Raw genomic sequence first — 17,629 nt, 5'->3', positions numbered from 1 at the left:
ATTTGTTTTTTGATTATATTGGAACATTGATTTCCTACGGTCATTTTGTAAAAGTAAATACAATTAAACATTAGAACAATATATTTTTGTATCCTCCTATTTAACATATTTATCCAATTTGATTACATCCAAAAATAAAAATATCACACACAATAGATGATACCTTCAAAACATAATTTATCTTGCAAATATTATAAAACTCACATAGTGTATCAAATTCAAATGTCTATATTACATATAGAAAAGAAAATTAACATACTCTGCTACAAGTATCTTGGTTTTTCTCAACATATCCAAAATAAAAGAGCAATAGATAGAAGTCAATGTCCATAGATAGAAATAGCCATTGTCTTGCACTATACGTAATCACCTTACAAAAATAGAAGACAGAATTCATCTTTAGTTATGTAAATTTTCTAATATAAGAAAATAAAATAATGAAAGGATTTAGCATAATTATATATGCAGATGGCCATGCAATAGAGAATCCAGTAGCAGCATCATCGATAGTTTTAAACCGTCCGTATTGTTTAATTAATAGCTCACTTTTTATCATTGCCACATCGATATATACTTTCTAAAATTGTGGTTCTAATAGCTCTCCTCCTACATTAGATGATGGGTCACGACTCAATAAGATCCCACATACTACAAAATTTTCATGAGGGTATTTGCAACTCTTTAGAAGAATCTTTGATCCAACCTGCATACAACCCACAGTTCACAAATGAATAATTAAAATATCACAAATAATTTTAAATTTGTAATACACTTTAAAAGTTATACATAAGTACACAGTGCATTATATAATAGTAAAAGAAGGTCATGCAAATACTACCTTATAATTTTCAACTTTATGAGAATATGAAGAAGATTATGCTTTGTCATTTGTATCGTCCTCATGGGTAGTAGTAAATAAATTAGGGACCTTTAATATCAAGTAAAAAATTATCGTTATATCTAATTTTGCATAAGCTAATAAGTATGTATTGAAAAGAAAATTTACTAACCTATCTTTTTCTATGAGATTTGGCAAAATCATCTAAATATTGGGTGCTTCTCTCTTCAAAAGAACTCTACCACCAAAAGTTATAGATTAATATTTGAAAGCATATGTTTGTAGATATCATCAAAAATAATTTACCTTTTTCTTGCTATTTTTCACAGACATTTTTGATTGTTGCCTCAGGTCGATACTTATTTCGAGTCTCTTGCATGACAATATAGAGTGCATATTTCAGATTAGATCCTACTCTAGTTTTTCTGCATAATCTTAATTTTCACAAACTTTACCTTTCTCATAGTCGTTTTAGGATTTACATCTTGATACGATTCGGACTTCACCGACATCGTCTCAAGTTTGGATTGAGTTTTAGGATAAGATTGAGTTTTAGGATAAGATTGAGTTTTAGGATAAGATTGTGTTTTAGGATAAGATTGTGTTTTAGGATAAGATTGAGTTGTTGGTTAGCCTATAAAAGTATGTGTAGGGCAACCAAAATTATTATTGATTATTGAGAATTGAGTTTGCCTTGCCTCCTTCATCTTCTTCGCTCCCGTTCCCTCAATCTCCCCGGCGACGCCGCTTCTAATCTCCCTCGACAGGCCAATCACCCTAGTCCCTTAGGAGTGGCCCTCTTCTCCCCCTTCTTCCAATTTATCCATCGCTATCCCTAACCTTTCCATCATCCATAACCCTTCCACCATCACTTTTACACCGGTGCCACCCCATCAACATCGGCCCTCCACAATCCACCATTACCTAGGATTTCGTGCCTTCATCCACGGAATCCAAAAACAGAGTATCCTGACGTTTGTCCACTAAACGAACGATATTTCGAGATCCCCATCTCCGATTCGCCTAAAACTAGATCCGTTGGAAAGCTCTTTTCCGGGCCTACAACATATCAAAATTTCACAGCGATCCAACGGCGGGATATTTCGGGATCTGATCTCAAAGTTCCGTGCAAGATCGTATTAATCTTGAATCAGAGCCATAGCACCAAAAGAGGGTTCGTATCAATCTGGTATCAGAGCCTATAGCCGAGGAAGGATCGTAACAATCTGGTATCAGAGCCACCGTTCCTCGGACAAGCGCTTCCAATGACGATCACTCGATCTAATAGGAATACGGAAGAACCTAGCGTTCTATCCATGTTGGGGTCTATTTCCAAACAGATTGCCATCAACAAGCAAATAATGATGGAGATGATGCAGGAAATACGGGCATGGACGAAACCTTTTTCAACAAGCAAGGCAATCACAAGACAGCATTGGGAACCCTCCACAACATACCCAACATCCTCCACGGCCTCCCCGTTCATCACAAAAATAGGGGAAAGTTCGGCTATCCGGCAAGAGCGAGATTCTACACCTCGACCTATGGTCAGCCGCAACGAACTACCACCAACTACAATGAGATCTGCAACCATTGTAGCAGCCCTCGGAACCTCCACATCTTCCCATGCACCGGAGACCTTGTCGACAAATCGCGAAGTGCTGGCTACGCCACACCTGGTCGCTGGATATCCCTCATCAGGAATCCTCATCGGTGGTGAAGGAGATGATCCGAAACCGCGAATTTCGACACTTGGGCGGCCTTTCACCAGCTCCCTTTGCAACCACCGTGAGTCGGCAACTAAGAAGAAATCGCATATGGCCTCCAGCGATCTTCTACCATTCTCCTCGGTCAATCGACAGTCGACCACGACAGCTTCGTCACCGGTGATGACGTTGCAGCTCCCTGCCAAGCTACAACTCAAAGGAAAAGGCCACGATCTTCCACCCATGGCAGCTGAAGGTGCAGATGTGGCTGGACATCGAGGAGAAGAAGTTGAGGAGCAACAACACGTGGAGGACACGAAGGCCGAAATCTCCCTCGACGCCTATTCGGGGACAGCCGCGCCAAAGACCTTGCGGGTGAACGGTGTAATCAAGAAAACCACAGTGAGAATCTTGATTGACACCGGGTCCACCCACAACTTCATTGACATGAGGCTCCTTAGGAAGATTGGGCTCGAGTCGGAACCCACGGAAGGGTTCGATGTGACGATTGGAGATGGCACCACCTTACGAGCAGATTCTATTTGTGGAGGTGCAGAATTGAAGGTGCAAGACCAAACTTTCACATTGGATCTTTATCCATTGGCCTTGCAAGGTGCCGATATTGTTTTAGGGACCCAATGGCTTCGGAGCTTGGGGCCCGTGACCTTTGATTTTACAAGCCTCACATTGACTTTTTGGAGAGATGATCAGAGAGTGTTGTTGGATGGAAGTAAACCGCTGCTTGAACTTCCAAAAGAAAGGGGGCTCGCTTCTTTCTCGGCACCCACTTTTCCTTTCTTTTCAGATCTACGGAGAGCCAGTGCAGAGGATAGTGATCTGGTCCGACTCATGGAGGAGTTGAGAGAGAACCCCTCAAGCAACCCCGAGCACGAGGAGCGCAATGGGTTAGTACTAGAGCACGGGCGAATCAAGGTACCCCGAAACAAAGAGCTACGGAGGCTATTGATGGCACACTTCCATGATACTCCTATAGCAGGTCATGAAGGGGTATTACGTACTTACAAGCGGCTGGCCCAAAACTGTACTTGGACTGGGATGAAGACGGACGTGAAGAAGTATGTGCGTGAATGTCAAATCTGCCAACGAACCAAATCAGAGGCACTCAAGCCTAGCGGGCTACTGCAACCACTACCGATACCAGAGCGTATTTGGGAGGATATCTCCATGGACTTCATCGAGGGGCTGCCGGAAGTTCGAGGACAATCGGTGGTGTTTGTTGTGGTGGATAGACTGAGCAAGTACGCACATTTCATAACATTGTCTCACCCGTTTTCAGCAAAAAGGGTTGCTGAAATTTTTGTTCGGGAAGTGGCACGCTTGCATGGGATGCCTAGGACGATCGTGTCAGACCGGGATCGCATCTTCATAAGTGAGTTTTGGTCCGAGTTCTTCAGATTGCAAGGGACTCAAATCAATCTTAGTTCAGCTTATCACCCCGAGACGGATGGCCAAACCGAGGTGGTGAATCGTGGACTAGAGCAATACTTGCGATGCTTTGTGGCGGATCGACCAAAGGATTGGGTCAAATTTCTTCCCTGGGCTGAGTGGTCATACAATACCGCTCATCACTCAAGCATTGGCATGACCCCATTTGAGGCGGTTTATGGGCGCACTCCCCCTGTCTTGCGTGCCTACGATAGACTCGCAGCGACGGATAGGACTGAGCTTGACTTGGAGCTTGCTGATCGAGATGAAACATTGAGACGGCTCAAGACTCACCTAGCCACAGCACAAAACCGCATGAAGCAAACGCATGACAAAGGCAGACGTGAGCGAGAATTTGAGGTGGATCAATTGGTGTTCGTTCGAGCTCAACCGTATCGACAATCCACATTGAGGCCAATTTTGAACCAAAAGTTGGGATACAAGTACTATGGTCCGTACCGAGTGCTACAACGAATCGGTCCAGTAGCTTACCGATTGGACCTACCTGAAGGAACCAGGATACATCCCGTCTTCCATGTCTCGGCATTGAAGGCCCAGATCGGGCCTAACCATGTAGTGGGTTCGACCTTACCCGAACCAATGGAGGAAGATGGCTCCACTGAGCCGGTTCGAGTCCTAAGTCGTAGGAGAAGACGCCAAGGATCCAGATTAGAGACTGAAGTGCTGATTGAGTGGTTGGGCAAACCTACTGACGAGTCTACATGGGAGCTAGAGGCAGACATCATGGATCGCTTCCCAAATTTCAAACCTTGAGGACAAGGTTGCGGAAGCGTGGTGGATTGATACGATTCGGACTTCACCGACATCGTCTCAAGTTTGGATTGAGTTTTAGGATAAGATTGAGTTTTAGGATAAGATTGAGTTTTAGGATAAGATTGTGTTTTAGGATAAGATTGTGTTTTAGGATAAGATTGAGTTGTTGGTTAGCCTATAAAAGTATGTGTAGGGCAACCAAAATTATTATTGATTATTGAGAATTGAGTTTGCCTTGCCTCCTTCATCTTCTTCGCTCCCATTCCCTCAATCTCCCCGGCGACGCCGCTTCTAATCTCCCTCGACAGGCCAATCACCCTAGTCCCTTAGGAGTGGCCCTCTTCTCCCCCTTCTTCCAATTTATCCATCGCTATCCCTAACCTTTCCATCATCCATAACCCTTCCACCATCACTTTTACACCGGTGCCACCCCATCAACACCGGCCCTCCACAATCCACCATTACCTAGGATTTCGTGCCTTCATCCACGGAATCCAAAAACAGAGTATCCTGACGTTTGTCCACTAAACGAACGATATTTCGAGATCCCCATCTCCGATTCGCCTAAAACTAGATCCGTTGGAAAGCTCTTTTCCGGGCCTACAACATATCAAAATTTCACAGCGATCCAACGGCGGGATATTTCGGGATCTGATCTCAAAGTTCCGTGCAAGATCGTATTAATCTTGAATCAGAGCCATAGCACCAAAAGAGGGTTCGTATCAATCTGGTATCAGAGCCTATAGCCGAGGAAGGATCGTAACACATCTATTTTATTAAGTGGTTGTTGCATTGAGGGCATCTATATAAAGTTGTAGTATAAAGCCAAGTTAGCTATTGTTGGAAAGAAATATCGTAATCAGATTTTATTACTATTGTTATTAATTTGGTTAATCTGTTTGTTATTTACTTTCCTTGTATATAGCAGCTCTATCCTAATCTGTTGGATAGACAAGCATAATTGTAGGAGAGATTGTTGTAATCTCCTCCTATTTATGTACTTAATTCATCTTAATAAAATATACAATTACCTCATTCTATTCTAATTTTTTTATTTTTACATAGTATTAGAGCTAGAACCCTAGCAACCAAGTTCTATTGCAGTCATACTCTAATACAACAAAACCATTATTACCCTCAATGATCGAAGATAATCATTCTTCTTCCCAAGGTATTGTTATACCAAATCCATCAAAGGTAGGGGAAAAAGAAAAATCCTCTACTGACCTCTCCAATCCTTACTTCATCTATCCTTTCGATCATTCCGGATTGGTTCTCGTTTTCAAATCCCTAAATGGAGATATTACTCCAGTTGGAAAAGATCTATGATTCGAGCCTTGAATACAAAAAATAAGCTCGGATTCATCAATGGGTCTATCTCAGCTCCTTCAGAAGCAGATGATCCTAAAGGTCACGCCATTTGGTCAAGATGTAATGACATTATCCATTCTTGGATAGTCAACACCTATGATCCAGAAATTGCTGATAATGTGAATTTTTATTCTACTACCAGAGAGGCTTGGGAGGACCTTGACACTCGATTCTCTTAGAGCAATCTAGCCCGCATATTTGAGATCCAACGGGACATCGCCCTCCATAAGCAAGAAACTACCTCTGTCTCCACCTATTACACTCGATTGAAAACCCTATGGGACGAGCTAGAGATGCATTATGAAACACCATAATCGGAGCAACAAAAGGTAATATAATTTCTAATGACTTTGAATGAATCTTACAGTCCAATCCGCGACCAGATCCTCCTAATGAAACCTTCTCCTTCAGTTCGCAAAGCATACTCCTTCGTTGCTCAAGAGGATAAACAATGCCATCTAGGAGTTGCTTCCTCCTCCACCGAGCTGACCTCGATTGCTGCCATGGCTGTCCGCAAGCTTTATCCGCCATCACCAGGGAAGAACGAGAGGAGCGATCGTCCTGATTCTAATCACAGACGCAATGGACCCAATTCTAGAAAGGTGTGACCCCACTGCACCTATTGTGATGTCGATGGACATTGGGTCCAAAAGTGTTACAAATTACATGGCTACCCCTTGGCCATCCAAAGGCCAAGTCCAATCTAGGCTCAGGCTTTGCTTGACCCAATTACTTTGCAGTCAACTAGGCAAGTTGTGAAGAAGGTGGACCTAACACCACATTCATAGAGGCCCAATTAAAATAGATTATGGAACTTCTCAATAATCAGGCAGAAGGTACCCCTAATCTTTAGGCAAATGCAGTCACAAAATTAGGTTTATCTCAATAAGCTCGTCGAAATTGGATTATCGTTAGTGGTGTAACATCATATCACCTCATCATCAAAAATACTGCATAAAGACAAAGGTTACTCATTGTCACTCGTATTATTACCTAGTGGAGAGAAGACCAAAACTATTACAAAAGGATCCATGCCTTTGAATTCTGTCTATAAATTGCATAATGTGATATCTGTTCCTACATTTAAAGTTGATTTGTTGTCAGTAGGGCAATTGACAAAATGTTTAAATTGTTCAGCTACATTTTTCCCTTATTGATGTATTTTGCAGGATCTGGATATGAGGAAGATGATTGGTTTGGGTGAAATGCGTGACAGACTTTTATTATCTTGTGGCATTAGGAGCAGGAAAGTCTACCACTAAACAAGCCACGTCCTCAAACCAACCAACATATAATCTCACCATCTCACCTATCGACCTTTGACACAACTGCTTAGGGCATGTATCATCTTCCTGTTTGAATTTTATTGCCCAAAATTTCTTAAATTTTTTTGCTAATTCCAATAAATCTTGCTCTATTTGTCCACTTGCCAAACAAAGTCATTTACCTTTCAATGTTAGTAATACTTTCTCTATTAAACCATTTGATGTTATTTATTGTAATATTTGGGGTCGCTATCGACATCCTTCCCTTTTTGGTTCTCATTATTTTCTCACCATTGTCGACGATTTTTCACGTCTTACTTGGATATTTTTGATGCGACATAAAGATGAAATACAACTGCTTTTAAAACGTTTTTTTAGTTATGTTTCTACTCAATTTGAAACTCGCATTAAAATTGTTCGAAGTGATAATGGTGGCGAATTTATTTCTATTCGTTCTTTTTTTCAAGATAACGGTGTTCTTTTTCAACATTCTTGCATATACACACCTCAACAAAATGGGGTTGTGGAACGCAAACACCGTCACATTCTTCAAGTAGCAAGAGCATTAAAATTTCAAGCTAATCTTTCTTCCCAATTTTGGGGAGAATGTGCTTTTACTACTGTTCACATCATTAATCAGCTACCTTTCCCAATTTTAGCCGATAAGACACCATTTGAGTTTCTTTACTCAAAACCTCCTACTTTTTCCCATCTACGAGTTTTTGGTTGCTTGGCTTATGCCACAAACATCCATACCTCTCATAAATTTGACTACCGAACTACACCTTCCATTTTCATTGGATATCCGATAGGTCAAAAAGGTTACAAACTTTTTGATTTATTAACAAATTTTTTTTTCACAAGCAGAGATGTCCATTTTAAAGAAGATATTTCTCCTTATTCTTCAAATAATACCTATTCTCTACCCTTTCCTTTGATCCAAACAACAAGCCCATCAAGAGGAGATGATACAGGTCCTATAAGCCCATATGACCATTCTTTTGAACCAACTCAACCACATCACCATCATTTGAACCTAACCCACCCATCTCACCACCCTCCACCACAACTCCACCACCACCACACCTACAACCGCTTGAAATTTATTCACCTATGAACCTTCTCCCCTCTACTTCCTTCCCGCCACCACCACCTTGCCATACTACCACCATTCCCTCTGCCAGAACACCCGATCCACCACCACCAACCAATATTACCGCTCCACTCGACAATCTAATCCACCTGTTAGGTTAAGCGATTACCTCTGCTCCGCCGTTACGCATCCTCCTTCTGATCCAGTCACCTCTTCCTCTCCAAATTCGCACAAAGGGATAAGGTACCCACTGACCAATTCCCTTTCTTATCATCGCTATACACCTACACACAAATCGTTTATTGCTTCTATCAGTTAAGAGCGAGAGCCGACCTCTTACAATGAAGCTATCGCCAACACTCAATGGTGTGATGCAATGAAGCTTGAGTTAGATGCCTTTGCTGCCAACGACACATGGAGTCTGACCTCTATTTCGGCTGGCAAGAAACCCGTAGGATGTCGGTGGGTTTACAAGATCAAACGTCGCTCTGATGGCACAATAGAGCAACATAAGATGCATTTGGTTGCCTAAGGATTCACCAAAATGGAGGGCATCGACTGTCACGAGACTTTCTCTCTCATAGCAAAAATTATTTCTTTTCGCTGTCTTCTTGCCTTAGTTGCTGCCCAAGGCTGACCACTTCATCAACTTGATGTCCACAATGCATTCCTCCATGGTGACCTGACTGAAGAAATTTACATGTCTCCACCACTAGGGCTTCAGAGACAAGGGAGGAACATCTCATCTATCGCCTACACAAATTGCTCTATGGATTGAAGCAAGCCTCCCGCTAGTGGTTTTCAAAGTTTTCTTCTGTCATCACTTTCGCTGGCTTTGTACAATCATGAACTGACTACTCCCTCTTCACTGAAAAGAAAGGCAAGTCCTTTACCATTCTCCTAATTTATGTCGACAACATTTTGATCACTGGAAATGATCCAAACAGTATTGCTGCCATCAAGAAGCATTTGCATAAAAATTTCAATCTTAAAGACCTTGGCGAGTTGAAATATTTTTTAGGAATAGAAATCTCTACATCTAGGAATGGGATTTTTATGTTACAAAGAAAATATGCATTAGAATAATCAAAGATGTAGGCCTATTAAATGCTTCTCTAGTGGACACTCCTATGGAAAGAGGCTTAAAACTGTCCGATAAAAATGAATTGCTTAAAGATCCAGGCAGATACAGAAGATAAGTTGGTTGCATGATATCACCTATTCTGTTCATATCTTGAGTAGGTTCATGCATTAACTCAGAAGACATCATATGGAGGCAGCCTTATGCATTGTTTGATATCTAAAGGGTGCCCCAGGTCAAGATCAATTCTTTTCTTCAAATAATGATTTGAAATTATGGGCCTACTGTGATTTAGATTGGGGAGGTTGTCCTCTCACCAGACGATCCACTATAGGGTATTATGTCTTCCTTGGGTCCTCACTAATTTCATGAAAATCAAAAAGGTAGAAAACTGTATCATTGTCTTCAGCCGAAGCAAAATACCACGCAATGACTGGAGCCTGTTGCGAGTTAACATGGCTTCGGTGCCTATTAGGAGACTTAGGTCTTATTCACCATGGACCTGCTTCCTTATATTGTAATAACAAGGCTGCTATGCATATAGCAGTAAACCCAGTCTTTCGTGAACGCACAAGACACATAGAAATGGACTGTCACTATATTCGAGACAAGATTCAAGATGGTTCAATAATTACCAAGTATATTGGCTCAACAAATCAATTAGTATATTTGTTAACTAAACCTTTGGGAAAGGAAATATTTATATTTATGGTGCGTAAGTTGGGCGTGCAAGATATCCACTCTCCAACTTGAGGGAGAGTGTTGGAAAGAGATATCGAAATCAGATTTTATTACTATTGTTATTGATTTGGTTAACTTGTTTATTATTTACTTTTCTTATATATAACAGCTCTATCCTAATCTGTTGGATAGACAAGCTTAATTGTAGGAGAGATTGTTGTAATCTCCTCCTATTTATGTACTTGATCCATCTTAATGAAATATACAACTATCTCATTCTATTTTAATTTCTTTCTTTTTACAGCTATCATTTAACATAATTAAATATGTACACCTAGAAAACATTATAAAGTATTTTACATGGGTACTATTCATTTGGCCAAAATCGTATAAAGCTTCAAGCCAATTATTTGTGGTGACCCTCTAGATGTCATTAATTAAAAAAAATAATATGTTAGGATAAATTATATTTAAGCATCTATTTCAAGTGATAGTGTCCAGAAATTCTTCTGGTTGCTCTATTGGTACTTTCTGCATATATAAATACAATGATATAAAACTGATTAAAAAAATTATAAAAACCTCACTTTTTCAGGAAAAGAATATTTTTAGATTGATATTTTACCTCTCGATTGCAAAATAAATTGACTATAACAATTATCTCTTCAAATAGATTCTTATTTGTGGCCTCTTATTTGAGCAATATGATAAAGTGAAGTATTTCTTATGACCTATAAATATTTTTGGATCACAAATAAATTACTTGTTGTCTTTGCAAATGTTCAAGTTTATGAATTTTAACTTCTTGTATATTATCATCCTTATGCTTTTGAGCAACATTTGCATTAGCTAATATTTTCATCTTTGCTAGCATATTATTTCGAAATTGCTCCATCTCTTGCTTCATGTTAGTTATCATCTTTTGTCTTTCTTCTTCTAACGCCTCTTTAGCTTCTATTAGTTGCTCTTAATATTGGGTATGAGTAGGGAGCCTACCATGGAGTTGATAAAATGTTGGACTCAACCCAAATGTACGGTTATACCCAAGTTTATCCACTCCAAATACATCAGAAAATATTTTATCTTTTTCAATGGCATTTTGTGGATCCTCCGTTAATTAGCTATTGCGTTAATTAAGCTCATCTGGTAATCATGAAAATATTAGATAAAAATATTAGATAATTTTAAATAGAGAATTTAAGAATTTAAAACTTACAATTTTCTCCGCTAAGTAAGCATCCATTGGTTTCCCATTTTTTTAAGTATGCATTTTTATAAAAACATCAATTTTTGTTGGACTCTTGCTATTTCTTTTATTTTTCTGTGATACATAAGAGGGAAAAATATCATAACCTATATATATATATATATTCAGTAATTATCCCTTCTTGGCGAACTCATGCAAAACTTTTCGTACCAGAGATATGTTTTGTTCTTAATTTTGCACGATTTAACTTGTTTATACTACTATATGCCTAAAAAGAGCAACACAACACAAGCAACCATTTATAATATTATATGTCAAAGCACTATAGTATTTTGATCAATTTATTATATTACCTAGTCTTGTGAAGAGCTCCAATAAGTAACCAAGGATGTCCACTGATCTTGTTCTACCCTTTCATCATAATGGCCAAATCTTTCTTCTAGCGTGTTATATTTATTAAAATACTTTCGTTTTAATGAACACTTAAAATTTCTCCAATGGTTATATACATTTTCCATTACCCAAAATTTACCTTCTTCCGCAATAAGATAATATTTCTTCATAGAATTAAATTAGAACCATAGTTGGTAACTATAAAAAGTAAAGTATATTTACATTCAAATATCTAAGCAAAACACTATATTTATCTTCACAATTAGTCATATTTTGTCTTTAGTTTCATTTGGAACAACTCTTCAAGCTTTGTAGTCTATAGATAATAATCTTTCATTTCTAGCTATTGTCCCAAGAAAATTCCTAATTTCTATAGTAGTTTCTCAATAGACTGAAAATGCTCATTTAATTCGACAACTACCTTGTATTTTCTTTTCAGTACGTGTTTCATCCTTGTGTCACCTCGTCAGTTATCATATTGCTTATTAGAAGAATCTATATAAAATAATAAGATAAAGAATACATGAATTACATTTTCTTAGTGTTAAGCATATGTAATAGATATAAATAAAAAATGATAATATGCAGTCTACCATTCTCGATATCATCAAAGAGAGCATGTATCTCCTCATTTGATACATCTACATCATTGACTGGAATTAGTACATCATTTTGCGGTAAATTTTGTCCAGAGGAATACCTTCCATTAGTTTTACCACTTGACATCTGCAATAAATAAAGTTTCTATTAGAATATAAAGATATAAATGCTATATTGACAGTCATGAAGTATATAAACAAAAAAAATCTAAGAAATTAAATACAGATAAATATAAATGATATATTATTGGTCCTAACAAGAAATAACACAAGTGATTATTTTATACCTATTAAGAACTCAAAGCATATATGTTATATTGTCTCTATCATCATCAACATTGTTATTACTATCAGAATCATCTTCATGTCTCATTTGGTTGAAGAGTGGAGTATTGATAGTTGTTCCTGGAACATCATCTCTAGCATAAGTAATATCATCTCCGGGCGTTGTACCATCTAATCGGTTATCACTAACAAACATCTCTATATTCTCTGGTGACATATCTTCAGGCATTTCAAATAAATCTTTAGGTTCTGTTCTTACAACCACATGCCAATTTTTCTCTCGCATAAAATACTTGCACTGTTTGAGAAGCCAATACAAAAGGCTCATCACATATATGTTGAATACTCAGTAGCCTCTTAAAAATTATGAGAGTTAATCCAAGATCATCCATCTTTACTCCTCTATTCTTTGATCTAACATCCACCCAACCACACTTGAATAGAATAAATTTACAATGTCCATAGTAATTAAGTTCAATAATCTCAGTTAATTTGCCATAATATGTAACATCTCCTGTAATTTCCCAACTTTAACTACTTATCTATTTTGAGTTGTTCTATTTCTTTGTCGTCTTTCTATATGAAATCTGAATCCATTGATAAGATATCCGGTATATCTTATTGCTTCATCACTTGTATCTAATGCTAACCACTTGACATCATCTATTATAAGCTCAGGATTCGTGTTGATCAGTTGATCAACCTATTTGAATAAAACAAAAAAGGGTTAGTAAGACATTAAATTGTCAAAAATAATAATTAATAAACATGCAATCTAATTTTATTACTTAAGTGAATTTTAAACCAATCAGGAAACTTTTCACTATGAATCCTATCAATTTCTCTTCTTTTTGCATGCCATCGTTGTTGCTTAATGACATCAATATGTTTCCTTTCAAGTAGCTCTACATATTACTTTTATTCAAACAAGAAAATTAAGAAGTATGATATTATCAATTTACTTACTCAAGAAATGGAGCAACTACTTCGTGATTGAATAGAACATATCGATGTGCTTGTGCCCATGAAATGTGGTCCAAACTTATCATCTCACCATTCCCTAAAGGATGACCAGATTGTATAGAAAGAGATGATAAATCATGTGATCTAGTAATGCCGTCATCATTATTTCTTTGTTGTCTGCTTGACCTAGTCTCTACACCTTGCAAGTAATGTGCACAAAATGTTAAGCATTCCTCCGTGAGATATTCCTCTACAATTGAACCCTCTAGACAACTTCTATTGTGAACATAAGACTTTTAACCTATAGAAATATCTAAGATAAGCCAATATAATTAGTTAGCATGCATTATATTTATATAATAAATTATACAACAAATCTTTCAATTGGGTACATCCATCGATAGCGTATTTAGTCCAGCAATCTTAGCTTCTCCAGCGAGATGTATAGGTAAGTGCACCATCACAACAAAGAAAGATGGAGGGAATATCCTTTCTAGATGGCAAAGTGTGATTGCTATTTGAGATTCTAACTTATCAAAGTCCTTTGTTCGAACAACTTTTGAGCATAACTTCCTAAAGAAATTGCTTAGTTCTATGAGAACCGAAGTTACATTCTTAGGTAGAGCTCTCCGTACAGCCAATGGAAGAAGTTGTTGCATCAGAATGTGGCAATCATTGCTCTTGAGTCCTGAAATTTTTCGTTCTTTTATGTTGATTTATCTTGATATATTTGCTGCATAGCCATTTGGAACTTTAACCCACTTCAATACATTGCAGAAAATACTCTTTTCATTTGGTGTCATTGAAAAACAAGCAGAGGTAAGTATGTCTTATTTTCCTTGGTCATCTTTGGATGTAATTTTTCTCTAATACCCATCTTTTGTAGGTCAAGACAAGACTTCACATTATCTTTTGACTTTCCTACAATATTCAATAGCGTGCAGAGCACATTATCACTTACATTCTTCTCTACATGCATGACATCTAGATTGTGCCTTATTAAAAGTTTTTCCTAATATGGTAATTGGAAGAAGATACTTCTCTTTTTCCAATTATGACCTAAAACTTATGGATCTCCAAACTTTTTTCTTTCTGCCAATTCTTTCATTTATTGGCTTTCCAAATGTCACATTAATATCCAGTAACTGATTTTTGACATATGCACCAGATAGTAGAGGAGGTGGATCCTTGAGTTCAATATCACCATCAAAAGAACATCTATCATATCTGTGACCATGCTCTAAAAAGTGTTGATGTCCCATATAACAAAACTTCCTACCATGCTTCAAGTACTTAGAACATGTATTACTATTGCAAGATGGACAAGGCATACGTCCCTTGGTACTCCGTCTAGACAAATATGCATATCCTGGAAAGTCACTAATAGTCCATAGCAATGCTGCACGCATACAAAACATTTGATTACCTGAGGCATCATATGTATCTACCCCATCTATCCATAGTTCGTTCAACTCCTCTATTAGTGGTTGTAAATAAACATCAATATTATTTCCTGTAGCAATTGGACCATCAATAATTAATAATAATATAAAAAAATTCTTGTTTCATGCACATCCATGGAGGTAAATTATACGGAATTAAAATAAATGATCATGTGCTATGTGAAACGCTTCTAGTCTTGAAAGGATTAAAACCATCACCTGCTAACCGGAGCCTAACATTACGACGTCAAAAGTACTCCATGCAGCGTCTGCTAGATGCCTCTGTATTCCATCTTTTGTACGACCTTCATTATGCCATCTCATATGTGAAGCAGTTTTTGAAGACATATATAATCTCTAAAGCCTCAGTTTTAAAGGGAAGTAACAAAGAACTTTGGCCAAAACTTTTTAATTTTTATGAGATGAATTGAACTCACTATCACTATCATTGTCATCATCACCGTCGTCATAAATATTTCCATGCTTCTCTATTTGTTTCCATCGAGAAGCACCACATACATCACATGAAGATTTGCTAATCGAGTCATTATATTATAACATGCAATCATTAGGGCAGCAATGAAATTTTTCGTATCCCAATCCCAAGTCTCTTATCATCTTCTTGGTCTTGTTAAATGATTTAGAAAGTGTCACACCTTCTGGAAGTACCTCTTTCAACAACTCTAGTAATATAGTAAATGATTCATTGCTCCATCCATAAAGACACTTCATATGATATAGGCGAATTATAAAGGAAAACTTAGTAAATTTTCTGCAACCTGGATATAATTCTTGTCCGGCATCCCTGACCAAATTATAAAATTTTTTTGCATCAACATTAGGCCCACTCCTAGCTTCAGCGTTGCAATTTTCTTGTCCATCTTGACTGTTTACTATACCAAATGTTTCATATAACAATTCATGCATATCATCGTTCTGAACAAGGTTGTCATTAGCAGTGGTATCATTAGATAGACTCTATGATATAGTCAGTCTCTCCATGGAAAATCCAATGTGTATATCCATTAAGAAATTCAATGCATAACAAATGTTCAAACACATCTTCCCGCTTTTTCCATTTGGTATTGACACAAATTTCACAAGGATATAATATCATACCACTTGGATTCACATTTCTAAATGCAAAATCAAGAAAATCCTCCACTCCTTTAAGATATTCGTTGCTCCTCCTATGTTATCATTTTGAATAATGTAAAAAAGTTAGTTTGAAAAATTTTAAATGTCTAGATAAAATTGTACAAGGAAGCATCATTTTTGTACCTAGAAAAGTTAATCCAATTTTTGTCCATCTAGCTAATCTTTGAAAAAGTTTGCAAATTTAAAGTAGAAATAGTAATGAATTTTTTGAAGTACTCTTCAAAAGCAAAATGTAATGTATTAGTGACATAATAGCATTAAATCATACAACGCTAAATCATGGCATGCTACGAAATAAATTACTTCTAGAGTATGAATTTTACTACTTTATGATATAACTAATAAACTAAAGAACTATTAACACAGTCATAAAATATTTAGTAAACATAGAAAATGGCAGATTCTTCGGACACTTCTCTTTCATGGGCGATGGAACCTACACCAACATGACTTGTTTCTAACCCTTGCAAAATACAGACCTTGTCGTAATATGTTATATGTGTCATATATGTCTTAGATAGTTGAAACATTCTATATCATCATCAATTTTAGGAAGTAATACAAAATATAAGTTAGTATTATAAGATAATCAAGAAGAGAGACAAAAGCTGATTTTCAAGTCTAACTAGAAATACATAATGGTGTCAGTCAACATGTTAAACCATCAAAGCAAACAATGAAAAAGAGCATTTAGCATACTTAAAATAATTAATCACAATGTCTTATTTATGATGATGTGATATGTCATTTGATACTAAAACATATTATGGAAGCTTCAATTTTAGAAGACCTTTTTTTTCTTCAATTATTACAATCTGACTAGTTCTATCAATGTTTCCTCTTTGCTTTAGTTGTTGGAACTCTTTCTGATTCAGTTCTACCATTTGATGTTCTGGCATCTTTACGTTGTCAATCAATGCTCTCTACTTCCTTAAAAAGCCACATTAAAGCTATCAATTCCATTCAGCGGTCACAGAGTCATGGTTAGTTATTCTCGCATGGTATTACGCCTTCACAACTTTTTCCACACACCCCCCCTCCTCCAAGCCCAATACCACCACTACTTCTACCCAAGCCCTAACCTTAATGATAAAAATGCTCATCATAGTGAGGGGATCATGGTAAAAGGACCACGGAAAAGGGACCACGGAAAAGGGACCACAGGAAAGGGACCATAGTAGAGGAGAGGGGACCATGGCAAAGGAGGGGACCATGAGGTATTGAGGAATGCTAACTTTTTCAACAAGGGGACCACGACAAGGAGACCAACGCGCCAAGGAGATCACAGAGAGGATTGTGGAAGAAACTTTGGGAATTTTAGGGTGTT

The 17,629-nt window shown here is 37.5% G+C and overlaps 2 pseudogenes; both read right to left on the bottom strand.

The window, feature by feature from the left end:
* Positions 1-319: 319 nt before the first annotated feature.
* On the bottom strand, positions 320-16,454 carry LOC140759988 (uncharacterized; annotated as a pseudogene).
* On the bottom strand, positions 13,278-14,163 carry LOC140769035 (uncharacterized; annotated as a pseudogene).
* Positions 16,455-17,629: the final 1,175 nt, after the last annotated feature.

The sequence above is a fragment of the Typha angustifolia genome, chromosome 1, assembly GCF_048772165.1.
Source record: "Typha angustifolia cultivar Huaian chromosome 1, ASM4877216v1, whole genome shotgun sequence".
NCBI lineage: Eukaryota > Viridiplantae > Streptophyta > Magnoliopsida > Poales > Typhaceae > Typha > Typha angustifolia.
This window is presented reverse-complemented; position numbering and strand designations above follow the sequence as displayed.